Source organism: Ochlerotatus camptorhynchus, unplaced genomic scaffold (genome assembly GCF_037179485.1).
Source record: "Ochlerotatus camptorhynchus isolate MF236.1 unplaced genomic scaffold, CSIRO-AGI_Acam_v1.1 ptg000085l, whole genome shotgun sequence".
Taxonomy (NCBI): domain Eukaryota; kingdom Metazoa; phylum Arthropoda; class Insecta; order Diptera; family Culicidae; genus Ochlerotatus; species Ochlerotatus camptorhynchus.
The window spans coordinates 2,951,809-2,966,575 of record NW_027040575.1 but is presented as its reverse complement, the minus strand read 5'-3'; the positions used below and the strand labels follow the sequence as shown (position 1 = coordinate 2,966,575).

The 14,767-nt window shown below is 35.3% G+C and overlaps 1 long non-coding RNA gene across 1 annotated transcript; it reads right to left on the bottom strand.

Annotated features, from left to right (window-relative positions):
- Positions 1 to 3,142: 3,142 nt before the first annotated feature.
- Positions 3,143 to 4,090, bottom strand: LOC135698398 (uncharacterized). Its single transcript, XR_010517485.1, has 3 exons — positions 4,029 to 4,090; positions 3,666 to 3,759; positions 3,143 to 3,251 (listed from the first exon to the last, which is right to left on the bottom strand). It is a non-coding gene; the product is annotated as an uncharacterized LOC135698398 (long non-coding RNA).
- Between the last annotated feature and the right edge of the window lie 10,677 nt (positions 4,091 to 14,767).

Here is a 14,767-nt window from a genome sequence, read left to right as displayed (position 1 = left end):
AGAAAAGGAAATGTACGTTATTTTAAGAATAAGCCTGATTAAAGTGGCATGCATGCTGTTAGTAAGGATAATTTCCGGAAAAACGAAAGGGAACGCTCTGATTAATAACCAGCATTGAGAAGCTGACTGGCTGATAGCGTTACTTTTCACTTTAAGCGATTTAATGGTAAAGTTTGGTGAAGGCTTGTTTTCCACCTCAACTTCACCATACTCAAATTCTTTCAAGCGTTGGTTCACGGTGTCTACACTAAGAATTTTGCTAATGTTAACAGCATCATTGAGAATTAATTTCAGAATCATACCTCCTACGCCTTCTAAAACATCATGCATAGGGTCAAACGACCAATTATTAGCTGCATTGTAATAGTTCAGCTCGTGTAGTGAACACTGTTTTACATTTCCGCAGTTTGATGGGGTTTTTACTTTTTGTTCGATCATCATTAAATCTCTTTCCACACTCTCGGGAGTCCTTAAAGCGAATTCATCACCAATCGTTCCTTGTATCATATCTTCGCGTCGTATATAGCATTGACGACAAAAGTAATTCGCTTGGGGTCCAAGCATTTCAAATAGTTCGTGAACAGCTAGAGTATCACCCACTACGTTGACGAGCACTGCATGAAGGGTTATATCTTCACCATTTCTTTTTAATGTTGCTCCTAAGTCTGATTCTAACGCCTTTAAATCTTTAATCAACGGTTTTAAAACAATATTGAATCCATGCGTCTTAATCATTTTTGAAGGAACAATTAAAGTGAGGTAGACATTGCTGAGATTCACGTTTGCAGCAGGGTGCATATTTTGAATTTTAAAACTTACAACTGTTAATTTTTTTTTCCCTTTCCGAGACCCTAAAGGATTAAGAACTTCAATATCGTCAACATGTATTGATAGCCGCAATGCATAAGGAAAACGCTGTAGATACGAGTGTTCTTTAAATTGCAACCCATCTTTGTACCCAGCAAACACACCATCATTGCGTGGTTCTTCATTACGAACCATATCACGTGCTTTTGGATTTGTCATGATCAAACCTAGTGTATCTATAATTGGTATGTAGTGTGCTACATCCTTTTCGTGTGTTATTTTCTGAATGTATCTCAAATTCTTTGGAATTCGGCTTTGGATCTTCTTGTTTCGGGAAGGTCCAATTAGTACACGTTTGGTTATTCTACGTTTCGCCAAAGTGATTGTTTTTGGTTGTGGTACTGGACAGTTGGCTTTCATAGCTAAGTAGTTCAAATTATCGAGAGGTGTTTTGATTTCGTTGAACACATTTGGTATTTCCATTGAGTTGAAAAGATCCACCACATCTTGATCATCAAAGCGCGAACCCTTTTTGATCAAAAACTTTTTCAATTCTGAAAGCAGAAATCTTTGACACCACTTTAAGGTCGTTGAGCAGCCGTCCATAAATGCTTGAATTTTGCTTTCGGGCAAAGACACATCACTACGAAGGTCTGTTATCTGCGCAGCCATCTCAGAGGAAAATTGTTGTAGATCAATCGGTGGCTCAAAGAAATATGGGTTTCGTATACCAGGAAACTCCATACACTCTGGTTCACGAATATCAAGCTGTTCCATCTCAACGTCACCATAATTTGGTGCTGGTAGTGGTTGTCGTGGATGGTGATGGAGAATATGCGTTTTCAAGTGGAAGAAGTGGTGATATGTAGCTGTGCACACAGAACATTTAAAAGGTACTGTATTTTTGGCACTTGTTTTCAATTTATGTACCACTTTGAAATGCACCTTGAGCTCTTCCACATATCCTTGGATAAACGCATTGCAGCCCTCAATTTTACAATGAAAACCTTGAAAGAAAAACAAATAACGAATCTCAAAATTGCAAATCAAAACCTTCGAGACTTTTTAAAAACATTTTTAAGATTGTACACAGCAAAAAAAAAATGTAATATCGATCAACGTAATTCAAGCTGATGTATGAAATAATGATGTACTAGCAAAAAGCAGATACAATATTACATTAATGGATGTAATTTTGTTCGCAAAATCGATGTACATTGTACAATGTGATATTACACAACCGATGGATTGACCTGGTTGCAGCAGTTTCGATGTAATATTCAACAACTTTTTTTGCTGTGTAGACTCCTTCAAAAAGTTTTATCTGCATTGAATTGATAGATTCTTTTTATAGACTGACGCTTTTTAAAACCACGTTATCTTGGGTACACAGCAAAAAAAATTGTAATATCGATCAACGTAAAAAAAAAAAAAACGACTACGTAGTTTATGAACAGCCCCTGGGTTGTGCATACCAATGTTAAGCAATATATGCATCCAGGCTTAGATACATAGCTCATTAACTTAAGACGGTTCAACAAGGAAATACATTGTGAAACAAACGTTTTTAAGTAAAGGATTATCTGAGACGAAGCCATAATGCCTTGTTCAGAATACAGAGTTATAACATGTTATAACGGTTGTCAAATAATAGCAACACAGAAACCATCATCTAAATAGCGCTATAACATGTTTTAACTCCATAGTCTGAACAATGCATGAAGGTGGTATAAGTTAACATTTTTAGAAGCTCTACTGTTATAGTGATTGGAATTCAGAGTTGAGAATGTATGAAGCAACAAAACTAATAAATAAAAAGTATACAATTTACCGAGACATTTAAACGTTGTCCAGACTGTTATAACGGTTGTCAAATAATTTTAGAGATGAACTAGCCTAAGGCTAAAAATCTCTTAAATAAAGAATTTAAAAAAAAAAAGGTTGTCAAATAATTGCAACACAGAAACCACCATCAGATAGCGCTATAACATTTTATAACTCTGTATTCTGAACGTACTATAACCATAGAGGTAACTCTAAGACTAGAAGGTCCCGAAATAACATGCTCAACTTTTTGGCTCAGCTCTGGTACTCTCTTCGGTCCCAAGCTAATCGATTCACCCCTCGAAACATAAGAAAAACGAATAACCCCTCATTTTATCTGTCAAACTTTCATAGCGAATCAAAACAAACATTGCGTAGTACTAGAATTTCGACTAGAATGGGGTACGTTAATCGTTTGCTTGGGACCAATAGGCTAGTCAAGTAGTGAGCCAATTTAAAATCGTTAGTTTCGTATTGATTGTTGCTATAACTCACCTTCCAGTTTCTTCCATGTATCCTCATCGACTGATGACCTTAACTCATCCATGATTTCGCTTTTACCTCACTTCAAGATTGGTTTGGAATTTTACTAGTAGCTTGATTTGACTGCTCAGTGGAAGCTAGAATTAATAAAAAAAAATGTTTGGTGGGTTTAAGCACAGGCAAAAAATCGGCACTAATAAGATGTATGTCAGCGTAGTGAAAGCAGAAAAATGGCCAGCGAAGTGAAAGCAGAAAAATGGCCAGCAAAGTGAAAGCAGAAAAATGGCTTGCGAGGCAGTAAATATTTGAAAACAGAGCTAGAATAAGGATGTAACAGCTTTTGTGAAAAATGAATTCTCCTGATGATTTCTCACTTGATGGTTTCTCACGTAAACCAACATCAACACAGGGTAGAGGATGACTTTTCCTACCGATGGTTATTTTGGTTTTCGTGGGAGTATCTCGAATTCATAGAAATCATCGAGAGAAATTGTATTTTTTTACAAAAGTTATTGCACCCTTATTCTAGATTTATTTTAATTGTTACTCACCCTTCCGATTGGCCGTCGTTCGATCACGAATGGCGAGGAAGCAGTGGAGATGCCTGCTAGATGGACGGGAGGGATACCTGGGGGATGCTGGTACCTAAAATACGCAAAACAAACAATAAATCGGTGTCATTTTGTTTGATCCGGTTTGTAATTCAAAGACATCAGCTTTTGTAAACAAAACATCTTGCGACCTTTTTTCATGAATCAGACCTCACCTACGCATACCAACACTGCTATCAGAAAGGGAAGCTTTCACAGTTTTGCACGGGTGAGCTCCGATCAATGAGAAAAGGCCGCAAGATGTTTTGTTTACAAACGCTGATAAAGTCTTTTCAATATTTTACCTTGATTTCATTTACTCACCGGGGTCACCGTTCCGGAAGGATTGCTGCAGGATGTTGCGATGGGATTGGCCACTGATAGCTAGAATTAGGAAATATTTATAAAAAAAAATCAGTATTTGACGACGGGTTTGCATACGAACACATAAGTGAGGTTAATTTTTGTTTGCTTCACCAGCCAATTTTTATATTTATTTGTTAAGGATTATTAATAGGCAATTATACTCACCCTTCGTATTAGTCGTCCTTGAAGTGAAATTCAATTAGGTATTTAAATTTCGGTTTTGTAGAAAAAATTCACTTTCCACAAGCACAAGCACTTGCCGTCATCCTTATTGACGAAATAAATAAACAAACAAGAACTTGTCGTCAGCGTTGCTGCTCGTTGCACAGTGACAAAATTTTAACCCAATTTTAGGTAAAAAATAAAGTAAATATTTGAAAACGCACTTTACTCATAATATTAGTAAAAAGTAACGTTATTTATCGGTAAATTTTACCTATATTCTAGGTTTTATTAGCAATACCTAATTTTAGGTAAAATTAAAACCTATTTTTAGGTAATCTTATCTTAGCGTGTAAGAAACGGCGAAATTATTGTATAACACCATCAGACATGTATTAAACGCTATCCAGACTGGAGAGTTATAACATGTTATAACACGGATACAAATTTTGTTCATTTAAAACAAAAATATAAATGTTTACACTCTAAACATATGAATTATTCAAAGTAAATTGAAAGCATGTTTAAAACACAAATATTTATGTTTGAATTAAATTCAAAAGCATGTTTATCTCAACAATATAGCATTTGGGTAAACGGTTTTTAGCGTGTCATGCCTTTTTATTTCCTTCTTGTTACATTCGGAAAAAGTTGCCCCACCTTTGCTCAACTCAACAAAAAACGGCCCGAAAGTGGCAAAACCGAAGATGGATCCGGAAACCAGCTCGACAAAACCGGCAGAACTTCAGTTTCTGATGCCGATCCCTATATCATCCTCCTCCACACGTGACTTCGAAAGGACGACGAAAATCCGAAATGGATTTTTAATCCATTCCGGATCCTCCCCCGACACCGAATATATAAAGAAACCGGTATGAGGACTAGTGGCATAACAACAAAACGACGCTAATTTAACAAATTTTCACCGGTTCCACTGAACTGGAACCCCCGGACACCCAATCCGACGAGTCCCTGCATCCCAGCTCAGGACCCCAATATCCACAGGTCACCCTTAATTGCAGGGTGAAAGAGCAGGAATTTAGATGCCCTGCCCGAAGATCTTTTTTTTTCATTTCTTTGCAATGCGTTTTATCTTGCTTTACCCTGCACTCAACTATTAAAAAAATTTCAAAATATGTATGTTTATTTTAAACATAAGAAGCATGTTTAAAATTCAAATATATATTTTTGTTCGCATAGCTGTCAAACCAAACAAAAACAAATACGTTTGTTTTCGACACGAATATTTTTAAAATAAACGTAACATTATTTTTATTTTAAACATTGGTTTCACATGACTTCAAACATGGAATAGGTTTGAAATCAACCTAATTTATTTTTGTGGCCAGAACAACCCGCATAAACGCGAACCATCACATGACCTTACCGATAATGGTTATAAATTGTTTATAATCCCTGCTAAACTTCAACTGAAATGGTTATGGAACCTTACATGAACGTTTGTGTGATAAAGTTTTAACCTTATGTGTTATGGTTTTTTGGAAGCGGACCTTACAAATAATGGGTTGTTAAGAACCATTACCATTCCAAATTCTTGTTTTCTCCATACATTTTCGGAAAGAGAACTATATTAGAACGTTTTTACTTATGGTTTGAGAACATTAATGGTTATGGTTATGGTAGTCAGTAAGGTCCATTAATGGTTTTGTATTATCGCTCAACTTTACGTGAAATATATCGTGAATTGGTAATCAGTAATTTACAGGCAACCAATTCGCGATATATTCCACATAAAGTTGATCGATGTTACAAAACCATTCATGGACCTTACTGGTTACCATAACCATTACCATTAATGTTCTTAAACCATAAGTTAAAAGGTTTTAGTAAAGTTTTCTTTCCGAAAATGTATGGAGAAAACAAGAATTTGGAATGGTAATGGTTCTTAACAACCCATTATTTGTAAGGTCCACTTCCAAAAAACTATAATACTTAAGGTTAAAACTTTATCATTAAACGTTCATGTAAAGTTCCATAACCATTTCAGTTGAAGTTAAGCAGGGATTATAAACAATTTATAACCATTATCGGTAAGGTCAATTTTTGGTTCGCGCTTATGCGGGAAACTGAGTTTACGTTTAAATTTACCTCAAATATTTTTGTTTTGACGATAGTTTTTTCTGCGTGAACGGTTGTCAAATAATTGCAACTCAGAAACCACCATCAAGATAGCGCTATAACATGTTATAACTCTGTAGTCTGAACGTACTATAACGTGCTCAACTTTTTGGCTCAGCTCTGGTACTCTCTTCGGTCCCAAGCTAATCGATTCACCCCTCGAAACATAGGAAAAACCAATAACCCCTCATTTTATCTGTCTAACTTTCATAGCGAATCAAAACAAACATTTCGTAGTACTAGAATTTCGACAAGAATAGGGTACGTTAATCGTTTGCTTGGGACCAATAGGCTACTAAAGTGGTGAGCCAATTTAAAATCGTTAGTTTCGTATTGATTGTTGTTATAACTCTCCAGTCTGGATAGCGTTTAATACATGTCTGATGGTGTTATACAATAATATTACTATTATACCCCGTTCACATTACAGCGTATATCACGTGATATACGCTGTCTTGCAATGAGCACTCATACATCTAGTTTTCACTGGAAATTCTATGTATGAGTGCTCATTGCAAGACAGCCTATATTACGTGATATAAGCTGTAATGTGAACGGGGTATTAAGGTAAGTCGGAATTGCATTCGGAGACGGTTTTCAGTCGTCTTCAGCACTAGTTAAATGCATCGGAACACGCAGAAAAAACTATCGTCGTAACAAAAATATTTGAGGTAAATTTAAACGTAAACTCAGTTTGTTCTGGCCACAAACATAAATTAAGTTGATTTCAAACGTATTCCATGTTTGAAGTCATGTGAAATCAATGTTTAAAATAAAAATAATGTTACGTTTATTTCAAAAATATTCGTGTTGAAAATAAACATATATATTTTTGTTTGGTTTGACAGCTATGCGAATAATAATAAATATGTTTATTTTAAACATGCTTCTCATGTTTAAAATAAACATACATATTTTGGAATTATTTGAGTAGTTGAGTGCAGGGTAAAGCAAAATAAAACGGAAAGAAATAAAAAAAAAGATCTTCGGGCAGGGCATATTAATTCCTGCTCTTTTCGGGTGTGATTAAGGGTGACCTGTGGGTATTGGGGTCCTGGTCCGGGATGCGAGGACCCGTCGAGTGGGTGTCCGGGGGTTCCAGTTCAGTGGAACCGGTGCAAATTTGTGTTATTAGCGTCGTTTTGCCGTTTCTGCCACTGGTCCTCATACCGGTTTCTTTCCGTGTTCGATATCGGAGGAGGATCCGGAATGGATTCGGAATGGATGACCGTTTTCTGTTGAGGTTGAACAAAGCTGGGGCAACTTTTTCCGAATGTAACAAGAAGGAAATAAAAAGGCATGACACGCTAAAAACCGTTCACCCAAATCCTATATTGTTGAAATAAACATGCTTTTGGATTTAATTCAAACATAAATATTTTAGTTTTAAACATGCTTTCAATATACTTTGAAAAATTCATATGTTTACAGTATAAAAATTTATATTTTTGTTTTAAATGAACAAAATTTGTATCCGTGAAGCAGATAATTTTAATTTTTTATCAAAACAAATAAAAACCAAACTTCCCTGCTGAAAATATCACAGAGTGGTTTTGACTCACTCTGCGCGAGTACGTTGATTACTCAAAAGTGAGTAAAAGTGCGCCTACTTCCTGCTTAAATGAGCATGTTTGACTCAATATTGAGTTGTGAATCCCCCTCAATCTAATAGACTAACCGAGAGACTAACAGACTCTTCATTATGGATCATCGTTATCGTTTCCGCAAATTACTCGCCGCAGCGCTGGCATCGGATCACTTTGACGTTTCTTGCATGCAACATTGTTTGCGAATCAGTGATCAAGCTTGATGTAGCTACTGCAGTCCTATGTTTGGCGGTACCAACAATAAATACGAAACCACAGACAAACAGACATAACTCTCACAAGTTGTTCATCGAACAAGCATTTAACGGTCAATTTAAAAGTATCTCAGTTGGTAGTACTGCCACCTGTGGCGCGCATAGTCAATTCCCTTGCGTTTGACGTTTACACACTACCGCCATCTGTTCAGCGTACTATAGTATAGTATACCCACCACAGTGTACTCAATAGATGGCGGTAATGTTTTAACGACGATGTTTTACAATGCGAAATATTCAATGTGTTATGTCTGTTTGTCTGTGACGAAACTATCGATTTGAAATTGGCTCAGTACTTGACTACCCGTAAAAAAAAATCCAATAGAACTGTCATTGTAACCATGATATTTATTGTCAAAACATTGGAAATTTTCATCCATTACCATAAAATCACAACGAAATTCATAGTTTTTGAGAAATTAACAGTAAAAAAGGGGGGTTGTTAAGCATCTTAACAATAAAAAAGGTGATTTTCCTCGAACAAATTTGATCTCATCACACTAAATTTCATTGTTTGAGCATTGTATCGTTAAAAATCGAAATTTATGTTTTCTCCCGTACAATAATTTAACAATACTCGAAATTCAACAGTAAAAATCATTGTAATTTCGTTGTTTTATTATATTTTTTTTTGGGTAGTCTATTGGTCCCAAGCGAATCGATTAACGTGCCCCATTCTAGTCGAAATTCTAGTACTACACAATGTTTGTTTTGATTCGCTATGAAAGTTTGACAGTTAAAATGAGGGGTTCGTGGATATTCCTATGTTTCGAGTGGTGAATCGATTAGCTTGGGACCGAAGATAGTACCAGAGCTGAGCCAAAAAGTTGAGCACGTTTCTTCGGGACCTACTAGTCTTATACCCCGTTCACATTACAGCGTATATCACGTGATATACGGTGTCTTGCAATGAGCACTCATACATCTAGTTTTCACTGGAAATCCTATGTATGAGTGCTCATTGCAAGACAGCCTATATTACGTGATATAGACTGTAATGTGAACGGGGTATTAGAGTTACCTCTATGGCGGTACTATCATAGAGGTAACTCTAAGACTAGAAGGTCCCGAAATGCACTAACCCCTCATTTTATCTGTCAAACTTTCATAGCGAATCAAAACAAACATTGTGTAGTACTAGAATTTCGACTAGAATGGGGTACGTTAATCGATTTGCTTGGGACCAATAGGCTAGTCAAGTAGTGAGCCAATTTAAAATCGTTAGTTTCGTATTGATTGTTGGTACTATGTTTTGAAGATAGTTTTATTTAAAGAGTTACGTCTGTTTGTCTGTGCCCATAGGCTACTTCTGAGTCCCTTCTGCACTGAAACAAAATCAATTGAAAAAAAAAAACTATATTGCAGGTTTGAATTAAATACCTTCACCAATAGATTTTTGCAGAAAACAACTTCTTTTAATTTTACTGTTATTTCTACCAAAATTACTATGCATTTCGAGCAAGCATAGTAGTTTTGCCAGAATGATAGTAAATTTGTTAACATTCACAGTCAACTATACTGAATTCATAGTAGATTTAACGGTAGTAAGGCTTCCTGGGATTGTCCGCAATCCCCCTAGGACTCCACAATGGGGAAAAATGAAAAAAAAATGCATTTAATACGCTAAAATAAAAATATAGTTCATATCATTTCTGTACGTAAACAACTTGCAGAATCGAATGGAAATGGTTTCATCCTGGGGCTAGTCCTGAGGAGAAAACAGGAAGTTTGCGTTTTAAAAATAAAATGTTTCATCTCTTCTTACAAAATAAAATGTTTCATCTGAGAATAAGTAAGAAAAAAACTCTCACTTCCTGCACAGACAAACAGACGCATTTAACGGTTGGCGCTGGCATCGGATCACTTTGACATTTCTATACATTCTATAGGTTTTTTATGCAATATTGTTTGTGATAATTTAGTGAGCAAGCTTGTTTTCCACGAGAAGCCTGAAAGATGTTCTTACTCAGGTCCTATGTTTTGAAATACTACACGGATAGAAATCTCCTTATACCTTTTGGCAAATTTCTATTGTTGATTATTCATAAATGTATAAGTCAACTAATAAGCAGACGCCTTGCAAAAAGTTAATGAAGATCATGTGTCAAATGAAATGTATAAGCGGTCACACATACCTTTTATCCATTCTTATAGGACCTATGTGGTTTGTCTTATAGAATGTATAAGGTTGATGTTTTGGCAAAAATGTATAAGTGAAACACATGAATAAAATAATTGATTTTCGTTTCGTGTATGTTTTCAAGAAAAACTTTTTCAAAGAGTAACGTCTGATTGTCTGTACTTCCTGTATTCTCCCCAGGATGAAAGTATTTAAATTCGATTCTGCATGTTGTTTACCTACAGAAATTATTTGAACCATAATTTTTGATTCATCGAAAGAGTAGAGTAAATTTCTGTTCAATATGATGCAGTTCAATCAAAGATGGAGCGTCACATACCATATAAGTTTTCATTATAAATCGTGTAAAGTTCTGATACATTTCATGAAATGTTCCTAATATTGTATACAAAAGCCCATCTTTGTAAACAACATTGTTTACAAGTTGCTCGGTTGCGTGAAATGAAATACAAGTTTACGTTTATGAATGTTTACATCACTATTAAAATCCAGAATTTTTATCTGTGTAAGGCCGCGATAAAAAAGATAAAGATAAAAATTCTGAATTTTAATAGTGATGTAAACATTCATTCACGTAAACTTGTATTTCATTTAACGCTACCGAGCAACTTGTAAACAATGTTGTTTACAACAATGGGCTTTTGTATACAATATTTGCTACATTGCATTAAATGTCTCAAAACTTTACATGATATATAATGTAAACTTATATGATATGTGACGCTCCATTTATGTGCATCATACTAAACAGAAATTTACACTACTTTTTCGAACTGTGTAGCTAATAACAAAACTTACAAAAGCTCTATACATAATTTTGCGGAATTGATGAAAAAAGTTAGAGGCAAATGAATGTAAATGAATGCATGAAATGAATGTAAATGATTTTCCATGCCTGCTTGCCACACAATTATACTAATGCAAAAATGGTACAGGCATCGGAAGCGCTCAATCAATAACTGTAGAAGTGCATCTACACAGTTCGAAAAAGTAGTGTAAATTTCTGTTTAGTATGATGCACATAAATGGAGCGTCACATATCATATAAGTTTACATTATATATCATGTAAAGTTTTGAGACATTTAATGCAATGTAGCAAATATTGTATATAAAAGCCCATTGTTGTAAACAACATTGTTTACAAGTTGCTCGGTAGCGTTAAATAAAATACAAGTTTACGTGAATGAATGTTTACATCACTATTAAAATTCAGAATTTTTATCTGTGAGAACACTAAGTTACTAAGTTAAGAGCACGCAATAAGCTAATATGCGATATGCATTAAGCTTGGAATGCGATGAAGAAGAAGAAGGTATATGCTATGTGATGCTCCATTTATGTGCATCATATTGAACAGAAATTTACACTACTTTTTCGAAGCTTAAAGAAAAACAAAGCAGTACTCCTATATTGAACTATCATCAAAATTCTGATGCAATAATGAAAAAAAATAATTTCATGTTTTTCAAAGCAAAGCGTTTACTGTTCGATCACGTGAGACAGATGGAAAGATGTTGTTGATATTTCGTGATGCTGAGATGCGCACGAGAGACAGTCTTACGGATTTATTTAATCTGCCTTGTATAAATGACGCATTAGAGTCGAACAATATTATTACATTACTGATAATGTTAAATAAATCACACACGTAAAGCGTGATTTACGTTTTCATTCATTGTAAATTTTGAGGCGTGGTTTGTCCTAGAAAGAAAGCTATGTAGACTTACATGTGATTCCGTACAAACATTGCTTCCTCATTAATTATTATCAAGTCAAAGGTCAAGTTGTGTGACGAATGCGTTCGCGCGTATTTTCGAATTTCGATTAATCCTACGCTACCGTTTCATTGAAGAACAATTTGTAGAGGAAGATCTTTGTGGAATGTTTTCTATCAGAGTCAATTTTGCCTACGTCAGTTCATTCTGCCATCGTAAGCAAACATTTTCTTGTTCGCGTTTTATAAAAGTACAAACACCTCTCATTGAAAAACACTAACAGGTCAGTGGCTGATAATTTGGCCAGGGCGCTGGAAGTACCTACGTTGTAATTCCATGCCTGTGGGGATCTTTCGTGTACTGATTCTACGAAATCGTATGAGATGTTGAACCGGATGTTTTGATGCATACATGTAGCAATATGTCCAACAATATTGAATTAATTATGAAAAGCATTAAAGATTTTATACTTATGACGAAATCATAATGAACCATTTGCATTTTATTTCGCGCGGCTAGATAACGGCCATACCAGAGGTCGGGATTAACGAGTTATCGTAGATTTGAAACTAACATTCATTGATCATTTTAATAAAATTATCAACATGGCTTTATTAAATGATTTACAATAAATACAAACATCATTGTCTATGTGAAGTCAATACATGAATATTGCAGGATAGTTTAGTCACCTTTTTGAATCACGCACGAGAAACGAATTGAATATTGAATCAGTACACAAGCATTCTTCGTAAATTACATCGGCCTAGATTTTCCCTTTCTTCTTATAAAGCACGCTGCATGCTTATCAACTTCCAAACATTCAAAGAGCGTAATTAATTTTCAATATTCTCATTTTGAAACGATATCGTTTCACATTGTATTGATCCAGGAGATTCTTATCAAAACTAATTGTTTACATACCTTCTCGGAAACACTGAAATTGAAATATATCTTCTGCAAACCATCCTTTGAACAAATTATACCAAATTAACTTACATAATTTTCTAAAATCAGACAAAACTTCTTGAAATTTAATAATCTTGCAGATAAAAAAAAAACTTAATTTATCCGCTTGTAGTAGAATCATCTATCAAATTTAAATCTTGAATCAACCTGTTTGGGGTTAATGGATACCTTAATGCACCGAATACAGGGCGGTTCTTTAATTCGGAGATTTATTTATTAACATCTACTTTGCATGATTATAACTATGTTCTGATCGGGGGGGCGACCCCGGCGTAGTGGTTAACATCCATACCTCTCACGCCAAAGTCACAAGTTCAAATCTCACCCCCGGACAAGTCACGAATGACCCAAGAGTGTTAAAGTGACTATAATAAAAAAAAACAAAAAAAAAAAACTATGTTCTGATACATATTGCGGACACTTTATTTCTTTATTTCTTTATTTGGAGGGAAAAGCCAGGTGGACGCAAAACCTCACCATTTCAGTAGAAAAACAGAGAACATGACACTCTACGGATACATTTGCTAAAACTAATTCCTAAACCTATAAAACGATATTAAAAATAACAAAATTAACTTTTTTTAAATACACAAAACAGAATCCGGTGGCTTCCTGACGGCATCATGAAACAGATTATTAAGCCTAACTCGGGAGATATTGAAATCACAGCGGCTATAAGATTTGTTGGAGATCTTGCTCATGCTTGTTAACGGCTCATTAGTGCGAGAAGGCAGGATGTTGAAATATAAAAAGAACGCAAATTTACTCTCCAAGTAACAATTTTGATTTTATGAGGGACCACGATTTAGACCACTACATCAATTGTAATATCTAATTGTTATTGTAATAGTTGTTGGAACTAATATCAACATGAAGCTTTAGTGTGATAATTTATTAACTTGAGACCCAACAAACAAACGACTTCCTGATCATTTTATTCAACTGAATGTTTGTTTTCCTTTCCTTGATTTGTTTTACGTTGATCTTGCTTTCCGTACTGAGAACCAATGCTACCGACGCCAGAGAGGCAGCTCCCACACCTGGACCCTACCTATCGACCCATCATTTCATATGCCGGGGACCAATGGCTTAACTTAAGGCGTGATCAGACATTTAATACCTCAGAAAATCCCGGTGGGGCCGACTGGTTACTACATGCTTAACTTGTACTAGGGGAAATGTATGTAATGTCGGCCTAAGTGTTTCTAATTTAGGCCCATACATAAATTCAGCAATCGACTAAATTTTCAATAGCAATCAAAAATATCTATTAGTACCGTCCCAATGACGCGTTCATCTAGATACAATTGATAAATAGCAGATTTTTAGCGATGGGCCCAATCTTAGATCCATAGGCCAACATTAGAGCCATTTCCCCTATTTTAAATAATATCTTCTGTCCGGTATTGTTCACAGAAATCTGGAGAATTTATTCAACCACAACATTGAACTACATGGTGTTGTATAAGGTATGTCGGGAAGCTCTTAATCGACTTACATGAGTTGTAACAGAGATTATCCGACCATTTTTTTTTTGATTATTTAGCGTTTATTAGACCTCATTGCTTCCTTAAACAGCGATGTTATAAAGGTGTATATACCTATCATGCCTCCCGATTGCAACTGGTGTAAAATTAAGTGCTCTGAGACTGAAAAGTTTGATTGAGCTGAATATATGTGTCAGTCTCAGAGCACCTAAATTTACATGAT